The 21,078-nt window shown below is 43.3% G+C and overlaps 1 protein-coding gene across 1 annotated transcript in view; it reads left to right on the top strand.

Annotated features, from left to right (window-relative positions):
* The window catches only part of PREX2 (phosphatidylinositol-3,4,5-trisphosphate dependent Rac exchange factor 2), a 1,458,907-nt gene that overhangs the window by 458,178 nt on the left and 979,651 nt on the right, over window positions 1-21,078 (top strand). The window lies entirely within an intron of this gene.

A 21,078-nucleotide genomic window follows, 5' to 3' on the forward strand; every position in this document is an offset into this window, starting at 1 on the left:
ACCCCAGACCCCCATTACACCGACAAAAGGGAGTGGTGGACACCCCCACAGCCCCCGCTCCCATTAGACAGTGTAGCGGGGGGTCTGCATTTTAGTATGGTGCAAAGGCACAGTAATTGACATGTCGCAATGCTCGGAGTGACATTTTGTTACAGTCCCTCACTGCAGCTGCCAAGAGAGCACCGGTGACCTCTGAAACTGCTCTGTGCCACTGGTAGATCAGGCACTGCAAATCTGGATACACTATGCTTTTGGCATGGAGCTTATGAAAGGGAGATCTCTTTACCAGATTTCCCTTTCAGAGATGAAATTACCCGGATCATTTTATTAATTCATAAAAATCAAAAAAGCAAGGACGCCTACACCCTTGCCATATGGCAATTCCTCACAGTGACTAAAGCTTTCATCTTCACGAATGCCTTATTGGTGTTCTCTAATTGGAAATTCGTCATTCTCTTGGGTCGCAACATTAAAGTTTGACTTGGGGCAATAATGCTCTTTCAGGTCTAGTTCATGATGTGTGTCCTGAAGAACATTAATTACCAGGGCACACCTATGGTAGGATAAAAAGGGCCTTATTTTGGGGGGCATATTGGCAATATGGTTGAAGAGGAAGTGCCAAGCATCATCCACACCCCAGCCACCCCCTTCGAATTGCCAGGTATATTCACGCCAACATATATGACGTATGATGAACAGATAAACCAGCAGAGAGCCGCAGCTGGGCTCTGCCCATTGCCTATAAGAGTAACATCACCCATTGAAGAACCGACACCGAAGAAAACCTGGACAGTAATGTACCCATTGAGAAAACCATATCTACAGGCAAGATGAAATGACGGCTGTCCGAATGGCATACCCGAAGAAGCCAAAAAGATAATAAAGGAAGACGAATGGTGACGTCACAAGAAATCGGACTGACATACATATAGAAGATATAATGACCTAAGAATACTGACAAGAAGATGAGATACCATAGATAAGTGACATCTTGAGCCAAAGATAAAGAAAATGATGTCAAGATGCAGAAACCTATGCCATATGCATGATGAAGATATTAAGTTAGTTTAAACGTGTACAGATGGAAGAAACCGCAAGAAGCAAATAAATCATGAAGTTTGCTTATGGTTAGTAGTACAATAGATTGCGGCCAACTATACAGATATATACCTCAAAAGCACTTTGTAGATGAGTGTAAATCCACTACGCACATGAGCAGAATTGAACAAAGGTTACTAAAGGTCTCAAGAGGAGAGTGCTGCAGCAAACAAATCGAGAATTAAGACGGAGAGAAACCCAGCTGAAGGTAACCATGCCAAGAAGCCAAGGTCGTATCGGGCTGGAAGAGGCCAACAGTGGATACAAGTAAAGAGAAAAAGAATAGAGTATCCTGTTCTGAAAGGTCAAGATAAGCCACAGATGGTAGAAGACTGGCAGAATTAAATCAAATACATGAAAAATGCATGAATAAGAGGCTGATTTCACAGTGTCTGAATCACGTGACAAGCAGGCAGGAAGGGATGAGACTTTCACACCTATGCACGGATCCCTGCCATATCCATACTCCTTAATTTTCTCAGACCAAGAGCAGACTCTAGGTCAAACTACAAAGAAGTAATTGACACATGACCAGTGATGTGATGAATGATTGTAACATAATTGGAGGGAAGTTGGGGTGCAGACTAACTCCCTGCACCTGGCTGGTTATTCTGCATGCTGCTAGGCGCAAGTGGGAAAATATGAGTGCCAATCCAATCATAGTGGACCGTGTAATCTAGGGTCCTAGAGTGATTAAGAACCAATGAGATGTCGTACTTTTAGTGACGTTTATAGTGGCCATTTTGAAGGAAGGGCTTAGTTGCCCCACCTGACATTGATTATCCAATCCCCACTCCCCGTTACCACATACAGTTATAGTATTTATGTTAAAGTTACCTTCCTATAACCAATCACGTTGCATGTTAGGTTTTTAAGATTGCGCGTCAGTGATGACAAGGTTTTGATATAAATATTGTGTTTTTTCTGAAATTAAGTGGAGTTGAAACAAGAAGGAAGATCGAGCGGTTGCTGATGTTCATTGAAACCCCCCTTTTTTTGTACTTGTCATTGAACGGACTCCCTTTGTCAAACTATTGAGTTGTCATAATTATTTGGTCCAAGAGTACAAATCTGCATCCCTATCTATCTCGAGGGTGCTGCTGCTCATTTTAAAGGGCTGTTTGGAGACCCCCAGTCTTATGGACCGGCTGGGGTCCATCCAGAGGTATGTATGTGCTAATTACATACCTCACACAGCTAGTGTGGTGCTTTAATTATAGGTTGTGTTATTGCCCACCTAAATTGTTATAATTCTATCAGCCATGAACATGTTAAAGTCCAAGTTCGCCTTGCCAGGTTTGAAACCTGTGCCTTCAGGCTACACACATATATCTGTAGTGGATGCCTACCCTCAAATGCTTTCCTACCTACAACTTTATTGACTATTGATAGGTGCACAACTTGTACTTCCGAACCAGCTTTGACATTTGCAGTGATTAAACATAAATGTACCCCCATTGATTCCATCAGTACCTTAAGCTTAACCTAACTCCAGGCCACCACTACTGGATGAGTAAAAATCAGATCATGGATATCATCGTTATTATTTGGAGCTATTATCTAACCCTGTAAAACCTGTGTGCACGAGGACCCCAGCCGGCCCATAGGACTGGGGGTTGCCCAATGGCACTTTAAGATGGAATAGCAGTACCTGTGAGATGGATGGGGATGCAGATTAATACTCAAGCATCAAATCAATAATGACAACTCAACGGTTTGGCAAAGGGAGTCTGTTTAATGACAAGTACAAAAAACAGGGAGTTTCATGAATATCAGCAGATGCGTGATCTTCCCTCTCGCTTCACAACTCCAACAAACTTCATAAAAAACACATCATTTATACTAAAAACTCATCATCAATGACGTGTAACGCTTAAAAGTTGCCATGCAATTCTATTGGTTCTAGGAAGGTAACTTTAATATAAGTACTATATATGTGTATATGGTAACAGAGTATGGGGATTGGGTACACACTGCCAGGTGGGGAATCTAAACCCTTCCTTCAAAATGGCTACTGTAGACGTCACTAAAAGTACGATGTCGCATTGGTTCTACTAACTATAGGACCTTAGATTACTTGGTCCATTATGATTGGGTTGGCACCATTTTTCCACTTTGCCTAGCAGCATGCAGAATGGTTGGCTATGTGCAGGGTGCCCACCAGCTCCCCCGGCCTTCCTCCAATTATTGTTACAATCAATCATCACTTTAGTGGTCATGTGTCAATTATTTCACTGTGGTTGGCCTCGAGACTGCATCTCTGTCTGGAAAAGTTCTGATATCTTTGCATGGCACTCAGCCATGCGTAGGTGTGAAAGTCTCACTTCGTCTCGCTCGGCTGGTCACGTGATTCAGACACTGTAAATTTGCCTTCTTCTCCATGTAATTCGTGTATTTGATTTTCGTTTTGCCCACCACCTGCCTTTGGTTTCTTACCTTGACCTTTCTGAGCAGGATATTCTGTTCCTTGCTTCATTAATTGTAGCTACTTTTCGTCTATTTTAGCTGATACAACCTTGGCTTTTATTCTTGATTTGTTAAATATGAAGCTTTCCTCATGTGGCCTCTAGTAACCTTTGGTTGATTCTGCTTCTTGTGCATAATGGAAGTATACTTATATAACATGCTTCTTTTGAGGTAGATATATATAGGTGCTGCTTGCCACAATCTATCTTACTACTAAGCATAGCAAGCTGCATGATTTTATTAGCTTTTTTGCAGTTCCAAGCACATGTACATGCGTAAACTGGTCGAATATCTTTGTCATGCTCATGGCAAAAGATTCTTACATTTGACATTGTCCTTTCATCTTAGGTTCACGATGTCCCTTGTCCATGGTGTTCCATCTCTTTGCGTCATTCTCGGGTCGTCATATCTTCTATATGTGAGTCAGTCCGGGTTCTTGTGATGTCACCATTCGTCTTCCATTAAGACCTTTTTGGCTTCTTCAGGGACTGTACTCAGACGATCTACATTTCATTTCATTTGTTGGTATGGGTTTCTCAATGGGTACCTTACTGTCCATGTTTTCCTTAGTGTTGCTACTTCAATAGGTACTGTTCTTCTGATAGGTGCAGGACAGAGCCCCACTGTGGCTCTCTGCTAGTTTATTGGCTCATCATGTGTCACAAACGTGAACGTTCCTGGTACTTCAAAATGTATGGTTGGAGTGCGGGTCTCTTCCTTTGTATCCCTCTTCTTTGGATCCTCTGCATTCACTTTCTATTCATTGCCTGGGCCCATTTCTTCTTCATCTTCTGGGTCTATACATGATGGTCTGAAGAAATGTCTCTTTGGGGTCCATATTTTCATAACTCCTTTTAAACTTCCTGCTGCTTTTACATGCTCATCTTTGTTCCACGTCATTAGTTGACATTGTCCATTTGGGCTACAATAAATCCATCTTCCCACATCATTTCTATGATATAGAAATGTTGTTCCTTCTGGTGCATGAATGCTGGCTTTCACAAAGTCTCTTATTTCTTCATCAGTCAGGTCTTTGGGCTTCCACCCTGGTTCGCCATCAATCATGATCTTCATCCCTATGGCTTTTTTCGCTGTTTTCTGACACTGAGAGATTATTATCTTGATAACACAAAATCTGAGCAATACCATCACTAGTAGGGCTCCTAGGAATTTGAATATGTCTGCCATCCATTGTGGAACCCCTGAAAACAGTGATCCAAACCAACTGTCATTGTCCACTTCGTCAGTTACATCAATCATTTGATTCTGTAGTTTCGTCAGCATACCTATGGCTTCTGTTAGAGTTCCATTTTCTTCATCGTGAGAAGGTATAAATGTGCAACTTGATTCTCTGATTTTTGTACAAACACCTCCATCCACAGCTGTGGTTATTTCAAGGACATATCTGTTCTGGAGAGTCATAAGTCGAATCGCTCTTAACTGTTCTTTGATTGCATTGAATCCTTGTATGGTCGTGTTGATGGTCTGCAGTAACTCCCACCTGGTTATCTGCAACCATTTAATTTGCTCCAACCTGAATTATTGGCATGACGATTGTCATGAACACTGATGATGTTAGGCTGAACAGTCTGTGTTCATACATGATTGCATGAAAAGCTTCTTCTGATTTAGCAGAAAAGTAATTCTCTCTCTTCATTTGATTCATCAGTTCCACAGATCTCTTCTTCTTCAGGTAAGCATCTGCTTTTGGGAAACTGTCAATATTCAGGTCACTTTTTGGAATCACAAACGCTGGAACTTGGACATTCACTATTGTGCATATACCTCCCCAGTTACTCTGCAGTCTGATATATGCTTTGGATCCACATGCCCAATAATGATCCATAATCACTGCAGTTCCATGTACCATTCCTGGAGCATCAAAGACTCATCCACAGTTCTGATTCTCTCCCATCTTCCTAGTGCCATTATTCCTGAAGCAGAATTTTGGGCTTTCCAGTGGCACTATCTGCAGGGGTCCTCCTCTGCCTTCGACCCATGTTAGCAGTTTTTCAAGCTCTGCCACAATGGCTTGCATCCATTCTGTACTATGTCAATGGTGCCTTGGTGACGACCAATGACCATCCATGCTCTGCAAATCATTACTCCCTTCTGCAATCCATCTGGTGAAAGCACTGTTCCCCAAATCTGCATTTGGCCTCTGTTTTTCCAACTTCGAGCCTCTTCTGGAGTATTTCCTTGGACATTTAGCTTCTAGTTCGCTTCTCTTCTGATTTATGCTCCTTTAACTCCAGGCTTCTCATATCTGAGCACAATGTGTTTTGTTTTTCCATTGTTTCTTGTCTTTATGTCCTGGACATAATCATCTTCATTTGGATCGGTTGCTTCAGTTGCCCATTTCAGTGAGGCATCACTTCCCATGAACTGGCCTCTGGTCTTGCACATTGCAACGTGTGATAGGCAGTGCGCTGTCTGGACATCAATTTCTACAGCTACAAAGATCTTTGACTTCCCCATGCTGTAAAGTACGAGAGCACAAACAAAGTATTCCCCCTCTGAACCTCTTCTTCCAACTTCTTTCATATGTTGGTACCATATGTTGTTTCCCAAATGTGATGTGCTATCCAAGTAGTCGTTTAGTTCACTGTCATCTCCTTGTATGCGTCTCTTGCTTCTTAAGGTCTTCATGTAGTTTGCTATGACTACATCCTTGAATGCATCTGTATGGCTTCTTCTTGCTGGAGGATTCTCAGGTATCCTGGTCCATCGTGCGGGCCTCTTCATCTGCACCAATTAAGTAGGCAAAAGTCTGGCAATAATTTCTTTTTCCTCTTGCCTTTTCCTGGCTCTCGCTATGAACGGCTATAATGATTCTGCTATCATCTGTGCCTCTGAGATTTTCACTGCACTTGCTCTTGCCTCCGCCAGTGCTGTATCAAGAGTTTTCATTACTGTTGTTTCGGTTGGTTTCTTTTCCAACTCTTTTTGTCTCTTCAAGAGCTCAGCCTTCTCCGTTTGGCTTTTAACTTCGTTGATCGTAGAGCTCCTCATTGTTGGCTGTCCAACCTTCCTTTCTTTTTTGGCTTGTGGTTCTGTAATTATTGACACTAGTCCTGGTGCAGGTGTATTCGTCGTTTGCATGCGTGTGGTTGTCAGTAACCTTCGTTCATTCATACTGTTCCGACCCTGTCTCCAGCTTTTCAATTTGCTTGTTACCATAAATGTGTGTGTCATTACTAATCACATCCATCTCAAGTTAACTCATTCCGCTATCAGACCTCCTAGGGACTGGAATGACTATGTAAGGTCTGGGTGCCTGCGTACATCATTAGGTAGGTGCACTTGAATTGGAAAGCTTTGTGCACCAATAAAAAATGCAGTTCTAATCATCAGTGACAGTAAAGCAATGATGAATACAATATATATATATATATATATATACATGATACCCCTATAGGTTAATCGACAGCATTTAGTTCCGGAAAGATACGAGCGTCTCTCCTCCTGAGGGAGGACAAGGTTGCTATTTTGATTCCCCATCTCGATCATCTGTTGAAGATACTAACTTTTAATACACTCTTAGACAATATTATTTCTGGATTCTGCTGGTTCTGCTTGTGGGTTGCAGGCACTAAAACAATTGTCCCTCTTTGCCTGAACAACGGATTGTCTATTGTCTCTGGATACAGTTTCTTTTTCTACTTATGAGAAAATGTCAAAATCGAATAATACTTCAGCAAGTCTCTTTACTGTTCAAAGTACACAAGTTCCCAACTGGTGCCTCTTATTTGCTTCACTCCAGAAGACATCTCCTTCCTGTCAGTATAACAAACATGACGTTTCTGGCAATACCCTCTCAATCTGTCCCTCGGCGGAAAGTTCAAAATCTTCTCAGATAGTTCTGTTGATGGTTAGAAGGTTTGACTTGCATCACGATACCATGCAAGAGCATGCTCATCTTTGTAGAATTAGCTGGGTCTCTGATGAATGTGAGGACGTCAACACCGGCGGGTCTCCCCACAAGTTTTGGGAAATCCTGGATTAGGTGAAAAAAGATATTACTTACCAATCTGCTATCTTCTGGTGACAGGGACATTTGTCCTGCCCTTGCTGAAGTTTGGAACTGTTTGGCCCTCACTCACTGTGAGCAGTTTCTGCAATTTCGATGTGTGTGGAGAGCAACTTGGATGACTATTCCTTTCAGGATTATACTTAAACGTTCTGTATTTTCTGGATCTCGAAGAAATGTCAAAATGTCCGTGGTTCTCCCGACAAGATCTGGACAGTCTTCAATTAGGTGAAAGAAAAGTACATTGATAAGCATATTTGCTTCTTCCTCTGCTTGGGACATTTGGTTTTTGCTCGCTGTACTCTGGAAGCAGGTGGAACTGCTCGGCAATCACAGTGAGCAGCCTCCTTATTGTCTTTTTGTTTTCAGGATCTTGAAGAAATTCAGTGATGCTGCTGAGCCTCCCCACCAGTGATAGGTATTATCTCAATACTAGCTCGAAATATATCAAAATGTCCTTAGTGATGTCACTAGTGTGGGACATCATAAGTGAGTCCGAACAAAGTCTGTGTATTGAAAGAATCTGGATGCTGTATTTTCTTCCAATTTATGTGTCCTCGATCAAAATTTGGCATATTCTTTTCTTGTCACGGCTTCAGTATGCCTCAGTCCAAAGTTCAAAGTTAACAGACTATGTTGTGGCTTATACATGCACTTTTCTTCTTCACCCTGCATCTAGGATGCACAGAGTGTCCGTTTTTATGTCCTTATCCTCTTTTTTGCTCAGAGGAATTTTCAAAAATGAAGCCACAACTTTGCACAAAAGTTCCTTGTCTTTGCTTTGCTGCTGGTCATGCGTCCTTCTTCCTCGTCTTGGATCTCATCTGCACGTGCTGTGGTTCTTCCCCATCATCTGTAGTCTCTATGCGTTGGGGTCTGGGCAGGGGGCCTTCTCCGATGTATGGCTTGATGCCACCCAAAAAGATCCAAGCGCTTCTTCCTTGTAGCTTTACTGCAGAGGGAGTAATGTCTTCCACTGTAAAGGGACCGTTAAACCTTGGCTCGTCCCACTTCTTTCTCGTGTGATTCTTCACCAGGACGGTGTCTCCAGGGAAGATTGATGGAACACATAGACTCTGAACTGTGTCTGCAGTAGAATCTCCTGCTGTTCTATGTGCTGCCCTGCACCCTTTTTGTCGTCACTGCAGCTGGCCTGAAATTACGGTAAGGCAAGATGTCATGCAATTCAAGTAATTTTGCATTTCAGACCCTAAGATGTCTCTTGTTGGCTGGGCATCACATTTAGCTCTGTCTCGGGGTGTCAGGGGAGTGCGCATTCTTTTCCCTGTTGCTATTTCGTACTGCGTAAGATGATGGTCAGAACCAAGTTGGTTTCTGAGTGCATACAGTGCCAAAGGAAGGCAGTGTAACCATCCCTTTCTTAGAGTAAGCTTCAGCTTAGCTATCCTTTCCTTTAACAAGCCGTTGAGCTTCTCACATATCCCATTACCTTGCAGGTGATACGCCGATGAGAACTTGTGCTTTATACCAAGCAACAAGCTAATCTGTTCAAAAACTTAATTGACAAAGTGAGCCCCATTATCTGATCTCATAACTTCACATACTCCCCACCTGGGAAATACCTCTCTCACTAGAAATGTGGCCGTACAGGTAGAGTCTGGGTATGTACATGGATCTGCTTCTATCCATCTAGAGAATGGACACCCCACAACAATTAGATACCTGTATCCGTTACATACTTGAATCATATCGACGTAATCGACATGCTCGTGCTCTGCTAAGTTCGGCACAAACCAGTCTTCAGCGAGCGTTGCAGCAAGATTCTCTTTTGTCATGTGCACTGGATAGTGCAACTGTTCCAATGCTATTTTTAACAGGGCTATAGGCATTACTGATTTACCAGTGCTGTCTTGTCACCACAAGCTTTTGGAGGGGTTTAAAGAACACCCTTGCCGCTTCCAGAGATTTTTCTCCTCCAGTGGTGCCTCCCCTTGTTGTTCCATTAACTGAGTTTGCCCCATGTTATTGTAGCTTTCAGGTTCACTTCGTGCAACAATCATTTTCTCGTTCCCATCAGTGATTGCCACATCCATGATGGTCTCGCCCTTGGATGCCATATGCTTGGCTTCTGTGTCTGCTGCTTGTTTCCCTCGTGAGATCAAATCTGTCCCCTTCGTGTGGGCGGTGCACTTCATGACCGCTATGGCCACTGGGAGCTGTATTGCCTTAATGAGCTTATCCAATAGGGCTGCGTGCTGTACTGGTGTGCCGTCCTCTCGGAGGTAGCCTCTCCTTTTCCAACGCGCTAAACCTGCATGTACTGTTGATGTCACATAGGTGGAGTCACTGTACACCATTATTTGCCTGTCTGCAAGCTTCTCAATCACAAGTATCAACGCCAATCATTCTGCAGCCTGTGCTGAATAGTGAGATGGTAATCATGCACTAATGAGTACTCAACATTCTCCATTTGCTGTGTTCTTCATCACAGCAGCGCCTGTATATCTTTGCCCATCATTTTGATCGATTCTCGAGGAACCGTCAACAAAGACAATTTCTCCTTCTGCCAATGCATTTTCCTTCACTCTGGGAATTTCATCATACAATTCTTCATAATTTGCACAGTCATGGATCCGCTCACCTTCAGTGACTGGCTCTGCTATGAACATAGCTGGGTTCACTATCTTGCATCGGACTACTTAATCGATGGATTCAATATGATCACTTCATAGGCAGAAGCTCTCTGCAATGTCAATGTACCCTTTGGTTTCTCTAGAATAGCAAGTAGTGCGTGCTCGACATACAACGTCATGGATCATCCCATCACAATGGTTGTAGCCTTCTCTATGGCAAACACTGTGGCAGCTAAACTTTGTTCACAAGGGAAATGGCCTCTCATCACTGGGTCCAAATACCCACTGTAGTATGCCAGGTGCTTGTACCCCAGCGTGGTTCTCTGTGTGAGCACTGCTGTCATAACGCTGCTATTCGTGTGTGAAAACAAGTAGAATCCCTAAAACTGGTGCCGTGCAAATGGCTCTCTTGAGTTCAGTAAACCCTTCTTCCATGGTTGCAGACCATTCAATTTTTCCTTTCGTCACCTGTGCCTTCTTTAGGGCCTGCAACAAGGGCTTAGTATATGAGCTGTAGTCAAAGACCCATGCCGTGACATAATTGCAAAGACCTAAAAAGCTCTGCATCTGTTTTATCATGTGTGGCTTAGCTGTGTTCAACATGGCTTCCGCTCTTTCAGGGGTAACCCTTTTCTCCTCATGTGAGATCAGCTGGCCTATATACAGCACTTCTTGTTGACAATATTGTAACTATTCTTTGTCAACTTTATATCCTTTTTCAGCCAATATAGTCAATAGCAGAATAGAATCGCTTCTGCTGGTTTCCTCTGTAGTGCTGAAAATTAAGATGTCATCCACATATTGCAAGACAACACTTTCTAATGCAATATTGCTTAAGTCCATTTGCAGGACTCTGTTGAAAATTGAAGGAGACTCACAGTGCCCCTGGGGTAGCCTTGTGCTTTTCAGACGCATCTGTCTGAACGTAAATGACATCAGATCTTGTGAGTCTTGGTGCAATGGGTTTGAGAAAAATGCATTTTTCAAATCAATCACCGTAAAATATTTTGCCTCCACTGGTATATTACATAGGATTGTAGCCGGGTTAGGGACTAAAGGGAACTCGGCCTTTACAATATCATTCATCGGGCATACATCTTGAATTAGTCTCCAAGACCTTCCCTTTGATTTTTTAGTCTGATAAACCATTGTGTTGCATGACGACTCTGACGACACTAAGATTCCCTGTTCCATCATAGCCCAATTTGTCTTGAAAATCCCTTCATCTGCTTCCCTAGACATGGGATATTGTTGTGCTCTTGGCAAAATTGCTCCTGGTTTCAATTTAATCTTTACTTATCCTACTCCTTTTAAGAAGCCTGCGTCACAGGGGCCTGTGGTCCATACAGAGACAGGTACCTGGGCCATGACATCCTCGAAATATTCAGGACGGTCCTGTGACAACATCATTCTCTGGGGCACTTCTCTTTTGATCATTTTCACCCAGAAGGTGAGATTTACCTCAACAGTTGTTTCTTCCCCATCTGTTTGTTCGTCAAACAGATCTTCATCACTGATGCCAGTCAATATGTACCGTTCTACAATGGCGATTACTGTGCACCATTGTCAGCATTCATCATCACAACCATCGATCAAAGCCATTTTCCCTCGTATTGTGGCTGTGTATATCACCAAGGGAAATACTTGTCCCTTTTCCTCGTGCATAGGTATTCTTGGCCTAAAGAGAAATTTATTTGGGGTCCTCATGGTTTTGTCTGCAAGGCCTGACAGCCTGCCATCAGCACACATACTCCATACGCAAATATTTCTGGCTCTAATGGGATAGCTCTCATAGCTGTGTGTCCTGCGTATGCTCTAATCATTTCGCATACGTTCAAATAGTGCATTACTGGAGTTGACATCCACCCTTGGTTCCTGGTGAGGGTCTGGTGTCACTGATAGGATAGAACACATCAGGTTTCCCAGTGAGCTGTCCTAGTCCATATACAACTTTATCCCATTTTGCATGAATGGACTTCCCCCATCACCAGTGTTAGCTCTCATTCCAGAGTTCACAGCCTGTCCTGCACTTACTGTCCGTGACAGTTGAGACTGTCCTTGTGGAAAACTCATCATATTCTGAGGTTGCAAGCTTTGTTGTGCTACTGGCGTTTGCTGTTGCACTGTGTGATTCTGTGCAACTCCATTTCCTCCCTGTTGTAAAAACACAGGTGGGTTCACCATACCTGCTCTTGCATCATGCCTTGACTTCTGCATGTGCACGCGAGATGCCCTGTCATCCCACACACCCATCATATTGGTGGTGGTCTGATTATTTGCCCAATTGACATATCTTGATTGCCATTTTGAATGTTTTCAAAGCCTCCCTGATTACTCTTAAAAACCTCCCCGATTACTCTGCCATCCTCTTCCTCTAAATCCTCTTCCTCTGGGGTAAAACCCATTATTGCCCTGATTACTCTGTTGTGGATTATTGACCTGCTGCATGCTCGATCCATCTATGCAGGGTATCATTGCCCCTTCAATGGCATATTTTGAAAATTTCTTCTGCACCCATTTTGCTTCTTCAACTTTTCATGCAGCATCTTTTTTGTGATTCTTTTCCTGCAGCACTCTGCAATAATGCACTATGGTCAACTGTATTTCAGACTAGGTTTGGCCTCAATTCCTACCAATTTCATGAGCTGTTTCTGTGCCTGATCAGGCAACCCTTGGCATAATATATGGTAAAACACGGGTATAGATTTACCCCAAGATTCACGAGTCTCGAGTACCTACGCGTCTTGGAAATTCTGAATGTAAAGCAAAGGATCCTCTGACTCCTTCATTTTTCTTGTCATGATAGCTCCCATGTCAGAAGTATCTGGATATAGCAATCATAATGCTTTCCATACCACGGCTCTGCAATTGTTAAACAGCGCTCTGTCATGCGCAGTATTAACTGTGGTCACACCAGCGTAACCTGCCCATGTCCACACATCATCACCTCTGTCACCAAGTATGGCGATTAAAAGACCCTTGATATACCCTATAGCTAACGTGTTCCCTCCCGTCATTTATTCTAGCTTGTGTATCCATTTTCCGGCTCCCGATGTCAGCAGTGGAAACTTATATTTCAGGTTTTCCCGATACATGTGTGGCCATGGAATATACTGTGGTCTCGTTCCACCTTTCTCGCGAAACGGAAATTGGGACGCATAGCCCTCTCTCTCTTCTTTCATTGTTTTTCTGTCTATTGCAGGAGTAATATTCCTGCATTGCCGCCTACCTGGTAATGTCCTTGGTCGGCTCACATAGGGTGGTGGAGACACCCCCCTCTGACCGTAAGATATTTCTTCACATTGGTCTGACTGTGTGGCTGACTCTGATGCCCTCGGTGCAGATCCACTGGAACCTGACCATTTTATCCCTTTCCCTTGTGAGAATTGTTTTTCACGTCTCCTCTCTTCCTCTTTTTCCTCATGTTCCTCTCTTTCGGTGTCTGATATTGTATGTGCCCAACTTGTGCAACTTCTCACATCCTCTTTGTTCTTACTGATTTCCAACCTATCTAGGCACAGCTCTCTACTCTACTATTTCGGGAGACATCCTCAGCATCATAAAGCTGAGGTACTTGTTCTAACCCCATTTCACCATATATTCTATCGATCGTCTCTCCGATGCTTCTGATGTCGAAGTCATCCTCGATATTTGCCCTAGACGTGCCTGGTACTGAATCATACTCAGGAAAGAATTCTTCTATGTCTTCCCAATCTACTACTGGATCAGGTTTTTTAACCTCCCTTTCCAGATATTCAAGATTGCATGCTCTATGTCTTTGCTTACATTCTACGTCGTCATCGAATTCTCTGCGCTTCCTCTCGGACTCTGGGCCTCATCACGACTTGGGCGGTAACGCCGGCGGTATTACCGCCGGCGGTATTAGCCCTACCGCCGAACTCCCCGGTGCTAATAGCGCCGGATCACGAGTTCGGCGGTAAAGTAAATCCCCATTCCCCATTGAGCCCATTCGGGAATGCCCCATTCCCCATTGGGCTCAATGGGGGAAATTAGTGCTTTTACCGCCGGCGGATTTCCCGCCGGCGGTAATAGCGCAAATTTTCGGCGGATTTCCTCCCACCTCAGAGCTGGCGCGAAATCCGCCAAAGTCCTGATTTGGCGGACCCTTAAATCCGGCGGTAATAGCACTACCGCCGGATTTAAGGTTTACCGCCAAAGTCGTGATGAGGCCCTCTGTCTTCTTCCTCTTTCTTTGCATCTCTACGTCATTTGCCCTTCGAATTTCCTCATCCCTTTGTCTTTTTATTCTTTTCTCCTGTATCCTTTGCTCTTCTTCTATTCTCAGCTGCTTGTGTCTGTCCTGATCATGAGCTGCTCTCTGCTTATGATCGCGTTGTCTTTCTTGCTCTTTGTGATATAACTGCTCTTGTCTCTGCCTATCTTTTTTCCTGATTCTTTCATCTCTCAATCCTTTTTCCTTTTCCTTCTCCTTTCTCTGTAAATCGTCTAACTTCCCTTTTTGTTTAGCGTCATCAATGCCTTTACCATCGGGTTTCAATAAAATCTGATTCGTTCTGAATGGTTTCAATAAAATCCATTTGTTCTGTGTGAATGCTATCTCATCAGTTCTATCCTCATTTCCTTTCCATCTTTTGCCCTCTCTCTCTGTATCGAGAGATGTACTTGCTTGTGCCTCGTCTTTTCTCTCGTTCTCACATCTCTCCTTGTCCCTCGGGACCTTGGAGGTGATATCTCTGTCTTTGTCCTTGTCTGGGATTTCGTCACTACTTTGCGTAGGTGACTCATATGCCGGGTTGCTATACCCCATAGCTGCTTTAAGTTCTCTTAGCGGATATAACCCTTCAACCTTACCGACTTCATTTTTTGTTTCGGATGGGGTGGGTGGCGTGGAAGGCATCTCACCCCCCTCTCTGCATATGTTAAGTATCCAATCTAACGATGGCTCCTCTTCCTTATCCTCTTGGTACATCTTCCAAAGCTCTAAACAAGCTAGGCGTTTGTCTAACTTTTTCTATGTGCATGTGGCGTATCCTGGTGCCATGGCATAAACATTTTGTTCATGGTTCCTTTAACCCATTCTGCACTGTACTTTTTCAGCTTAGGTTCATGTTTTGGCAACTGTTTGCACAGATGTACTAATGGAGTCATGTCTTCTATGTTTAAATCTGTTCACTTTCTCGTTATATAACACTTGTTATGTCTTTCGTTTCTTAAACGACTTCAACAATATGAGCGAGCACCAATCGTCGCAAGCTCCAATCCCGTTTTTTCACAAAAATATATACCTCCTTTTTCAATCAACAAACATCAATTCGTATTCTACAATATCTCAGTTTCTCAATCGCTAAATCTTAATGCTAGTTCCTCGAAGGAAAAATGTCATCCTATGATGTCACAACAAACAATACATAAGACAGACGTTAACAGACTAGACAAAATCCAGCTGTCTACACAGATCTCTGCCCCTAAATGTTACCCTGACATGGGGTGTAAGTCCATCCCTTTCACAAGCGTCTTTAACCGCTGTGGTTTTCTAGTTATTCCTATTCTATTAAGGACTTTAGATGCAGGCTTCTTCTAACTGCTATATTAAGTGTAGGAATTTGGGCGTGTCCTCTCTTCTCGGGTGTCCCCCCGGTATCTCTCTCTTCTCAGGTATCCTCCTGGTATCCTCCTCTTCTCGGGTGTCCTCCCCGGTATTCTTCTCTACTACTCAGTCACCCTTTGAGTCACTGTTTCCTTCCCCTTATGTATATATATATATATATATATTCTACTCTACTTCTAACTGTATTTTTGTTTTCCTGTCTCCCTCCATTACCTTCCCTTACTTGTTCTATGGCATGCACTTTTTGCCAAAGCATTTAGTCTTTTTCACTTACCGTTCGCATGTTTCCTCTCTGGATGCTCGGGATCACATCCTTCGTCACTGCCTCTCCTGCCGTTCACCCGCTCAGCTGCTCGTAGAAGTGGGAAGGGGTTTTGTGGGGGAAACACAGGTCCCTTCAGACCTTTAACTGCAGGTTTTGCGCTTTATTCTAACCACTATCTAGGGTGAGCTTCTTGGTCTACTTAGCGGGATGGCAAAGGATTTGTGATATTGCTGAGGACCTAGAGTTACTTTATGTCTATGGTCAATGGGTGTCTTATCTAATCGATAACCCTGCTACCAAGTGTGTGCCAGGACCCCAGCCGGCCCATAGGACTGGGGGTTGCCCAATGGCACTTATAGCAGCACCCGTGAGATGGATGGGGATGCAGATTAATACTCAAGCATCAAATCAATAATGACAACTCAACGGTTTGGCAAAGGGAGTCCATTTAATGACAAGTACAAAAAACAGGGAGTTTCATGAATACCAGCAGATGCGTGATCTTCCCTCTCCCTTCACAACTCCAACAAACTTCATAAAAAACACATCATTTATACTAAAAACTCATCATCACTGACGTGTAACGCTTAAAAGTTGGCATGCAATTCTATTGGTTCTAGGAAGGTAACTTTAATATAGGTACTATATCTATATGTCGTAATGAAGTAAGGGGATTGGGTAAACACTGTCAGGTGGGGCATCTAAGCCCTTCGTTCATAATGGCTACTGTAGACGTCACTAAATGTACGATGTCCCATTGGTCCTACTAACTATAGGACCTTAGATTACTTGGTCCATTATGATTGGGTTGGCACCACTTTTCCACTTTGCCTAGCAGCATGCAGAATGGTCGGCCAGGTGCGGGGTGCCCACTAGCTCCCCCTGCCTTCCTCCAATTATTGTTACAATCAATCATCACTTTAGTGGTCATGTGTCAATTATTTCACTGTGGTTGGCCTCGAGACTGCATCTCTGTCTGGAAAAGTTCTAATATCTTTGCATGACACTGCGCCATGCGTAGGTGTGAAAGTCTCACTTCTTCTCGCTCGGCTAGTCACGTGATTCAGACACTGTAAATTTGCCTTCTTCTCCATGTAATTTGTGTATTTGATTTTTGTTTTGCCTTCGGTTTCTTATCTTGACCTTCATGAGCAGGATATTCTGTTCCTTGCTTCATTAATTGTAGTTACTGTTTGTCTATTTTAGCTGATACAACCTTGACTTTTTGGCACGATTTGTCTCTGCTGAGTTTTGTTTCAGCCTTTTATTTTTGATTGTTAAATATGAAGCTCTCCTCGTGTGGCCTCTAGTAACCTTTGGTTGATTCTGCTTCTTGTGCATAATGGAAGTATACTTATATAACGTACTTCTTTTGATGTAGATATTAATAGGTGGTGCTTGCAGCAATCTATTTTGCTACTAAGCATAGCAAGCCGCACAATTTTCTTAGCTTTAGCTTTCTTGCATTTCCAAGCATATGTACATGCATAAAATGGTCGAATATCTTTGTCATGCTCATGGCATAAGCTTCTTACATTTGACATCGTCCTTTCATCTTAGTTTCACGATGTCCCTTGTCCATGGTGTTCCGTCTCTTTATGTCATTCTCAGGTCGTCATAGCTTCTATATGTGAGTCAGTCCGGGTTCTTGTTATGTCACCATTCGTCCTCCATTAAGACCTTTTTGGCTTCTTCAGGGACTGTACTCAGACGATCTTCATTTCGTTTTATTTGTGGGTATGGTTTTCTCAATGGGTACCTTACTGTCCATGTTTTCCTTGGTGTTGGTACTTCAATATGTGCTGTTCTTCTGATAGGTACTGGACAGAGTCCCACTGCGGCTCTCTGCTGGTTTATTTGCTCATCATACGTCACATACTTTGGCGTGAACATTCCTGGTACTTCAAAATGGATGGTTGGAGTGCGGGTCGTACTTGGGACCTCCTCTACACCTGCATACACTATCATTTCTTTAAAGGTTTGTCTCTGGACTAGGGCATAATTAATCAAGGCGTGTACGATTATCCTGCTCATTGCTTTGCACTCTCTCATTCTGATCTTGGTGCCTTCAATATCGCCTGGATAGCCTTCAGGAGGGGATTTCTCATTTTCGTATCAATAGCACAAAGCAGACGTGTTTTTCAATGCTGACGACAAGATGGAGTATTATCATTTCATGATGATTGCCCCCCCATGCCCACGTACGATGGAAGCACGCTGGACAAATGACTTTGGGTTACCACAGGGGAAAAGGAGTAACCTATGGAAATGAAATTAAATGGCATCCATCTGCACCAATAACAGTTGGATTCCTAGATGTCCATACTTGACAGGCAGCAGCACTTGGATGCTTAGTTATAGGTAGAAAAGCTATTCTCCTTCTCTGTGCTTCAGCCTGAATATATGTGGCAACTGTAAGGTGCACGGAAAAGGAACGCTTCCCTAGGCCTGGGCCTACTCTAGCCCAATACTTATCTCAGAGGGACTCCTTACAGAAGGCTCTCCGAGTACAGCAGCAACAACAAAGGCCTTTGGGACTTCAGAAAAGCATGTGTCAGTCAAGCATGTTTGATCTACATGCAGGCCAATCGGCTGGGGTGGGTGCTCAGCTGTGTTCATCCTTGTAGAGCATGCCTTACAGCTGCAGTTAGAGGGGTTTGCTGGCAGGAGGCCAGACCCAAGGCCAGTGCAAATACACACTGTCATTCCAACCCTTTCTATGTTTACATTAGCTGTTAAGGTTGTCTGCCTCAATGAATTCAATTAGGTCTGGTTACCCTGACTACTATGGGTTTCAATAGGATCTTTACAGATGCCATACCTATTGGGCTTGAGAGAAAAATACATCCTGCATTCTGTTATCGTATTCTGTGGCCATTTTCTCCCAGGTTGTATACTTTGAAACAATAAGGTTGTGAAGGGTGGATTTTGTGTTTCCTTATATAAGTGGATAGTACAAAACCTTCAATTTAAATATACGTTTTATTTTGCCCATGTGTAAATGGAATAATTTGATCCCAAGTTGAGGTTTTAGATAGGTTGGTGTGGTTGATGATTTTTCGTTTTCCATAGTCTTATTGTAATTGTGGCATTTGTGGAAATCACATTTTCAGATGCAGATATATTGCTCATGACTACAACTCTTACAAAATGTCTCTCCTAACAGTCCCCTCCACTTGATCACTGAACACACGCCACTGGGACTTAAGACGCTGCGGGAAAGGACATCAGCAATTGTGACACATCCAAACTCCCAGAGAAGCCGTCTCTTTTTATGGTCACATCCCAACAAGTAAAATGACCCCAAGAATCAGACTCGCGAAGGCAGAAAACAAATACCGGAGGTTAGGAGCAAATGAGAAGGATTCGAATATAATGACAATAAACACGTACACTGGCTGCGCAGGATGTGTTTGTCTGAACAAACAAGCGTGATCTTATCCTTGGTGTTCCAAACTAACCTTCCTCAATGGAGAACTCCCATCCAATTAATTCCAGTTGTGACTGTTCCCATAGTCTTATCTCATTTAACGTACTGTACTTAGTCATTTTCTAATCTGATGTTTCCCTTAGAGGGAAAAACTCAAATCCCTCAAATGCTTTTCTAACTTTCTCCCAAGCACACATCTTGACTGCTAACAGATTGCTGCTTTTGCAGAATTTGAGAGTGTCATGTGGAGGTTGAACCACAGATGTCGGATCTACCAAAGCTATTGTAATATGCAGGCGCAGTTGACTTGTCCCCAGAAATAGGCGACTCGTAGCGAGTACTCCTCAATAGGAGTAGGGTGTCGCTTGAGTATAACCCAGAATCAAGCTCTATTATAAGCCATTGTAATATGCAGGCTCAGTTGACTTGTCCCCAGAAATAGCCGACTCATAGCAAGTACTCCTCAATAGGAGTAGGGTGTCGCTTGGGGAGAACCCAGAATCAAGCTCTATTATAAGCTATTGTAATATGCTGGTGCACTTGACATGTCCCCAGAAATAGCCGACTCGTAGTGAGCACGCCTCAATAGGAGTAGGTTGTCGCTTGAGGATAATCCAAAATGGAGCTCTATTAAAAGAAATTTTAATATGATGGGGCAGAGTGTACTACTTTGCAAGAATGGCCTTACTAGAGTGGAGTCAATTGAACATCGAGACAGGTTATCTGCTCAATAATTATTTAAAAAATTAACAAAACGAAAATACCACAGTAGAATAGCACAGTGTATGCCTCAGGTTTCTACTGATATTCAGGACAAGTTTAGTTCAGAAATTAAACCGCAACAGAGCCTTCATGAATTCCCTGGGAATGCAAAGGCCTTCCTTTTTGCTCAAGCCTTCGTGGCTTTGAACACCCGACCTTGATAGCAAGTTGCAGGCGCGCAGAATGACGTGGTCGTGATGTTTTTGCTAATACGTTCCAGCTCCTTGTTCTGCCCTTTCCTTCCTTTTCGCCCACCCTCTCTCCCTGATATTGTTCTGGAGTGCCTTTGCTGCAGAATGTGGCGATTTAGAACTCTCCCAATAGTTAAATAAAGCGATAGCTGCAGTTGAGACCTTGAGCATTGACTAGTATCCAGATGCGTGTACCACTAAGCAGTGCTTAATTTCCAAAATATACCTGCCAGGGCCCAAATATTTTCGAGCATGCCTGTTACACATCAGAGCGGGAAGCTTCCAGTCCACTGTTGCCATCACCCACGGGCTGCTCCCCACAGTGTCAGGAAATGTTTAACTCCCACCAGCTCATCTGGTTTTTTGGATACGCATATGTGCGTTTTACAGATATCAATCAACCGAACACAAAATAACTCAACATGCAAGTTGTGTCTTGAAGTAAGGGAAATGCCTAACTGGACTAATGAACGTCCCTGAAGCTGAATCATTTTTGTATAGGTTTGCACTCATGACAGACACTGCTCTTGGGAATTGACATGTTCCCTTTCCTTCCCCCTGTGCTGGTGCTGCTGGCATGGTCACTGTCCTGTTGCTGTCAACCCACACTGCTTTGGGAGCTCTTCAGCAATGTCATGCAGGTTGACTGGAG

This window comes from Ambystoma mexicanum, chromosome 5q (assembly GCF_040938575.1).
Source record: "Ambystoma mexicanum isolate Mex_15411 chromosome 5q, UKY_AmexF1_1, whole genome shotgun sequence".
Taxonomy (NCBI): Eukaryota; Metazoa; Chordata; class Amphibia; order Caudata; family Ambystomatidae; genus Ambystoma; species Ambystoma mexicanum.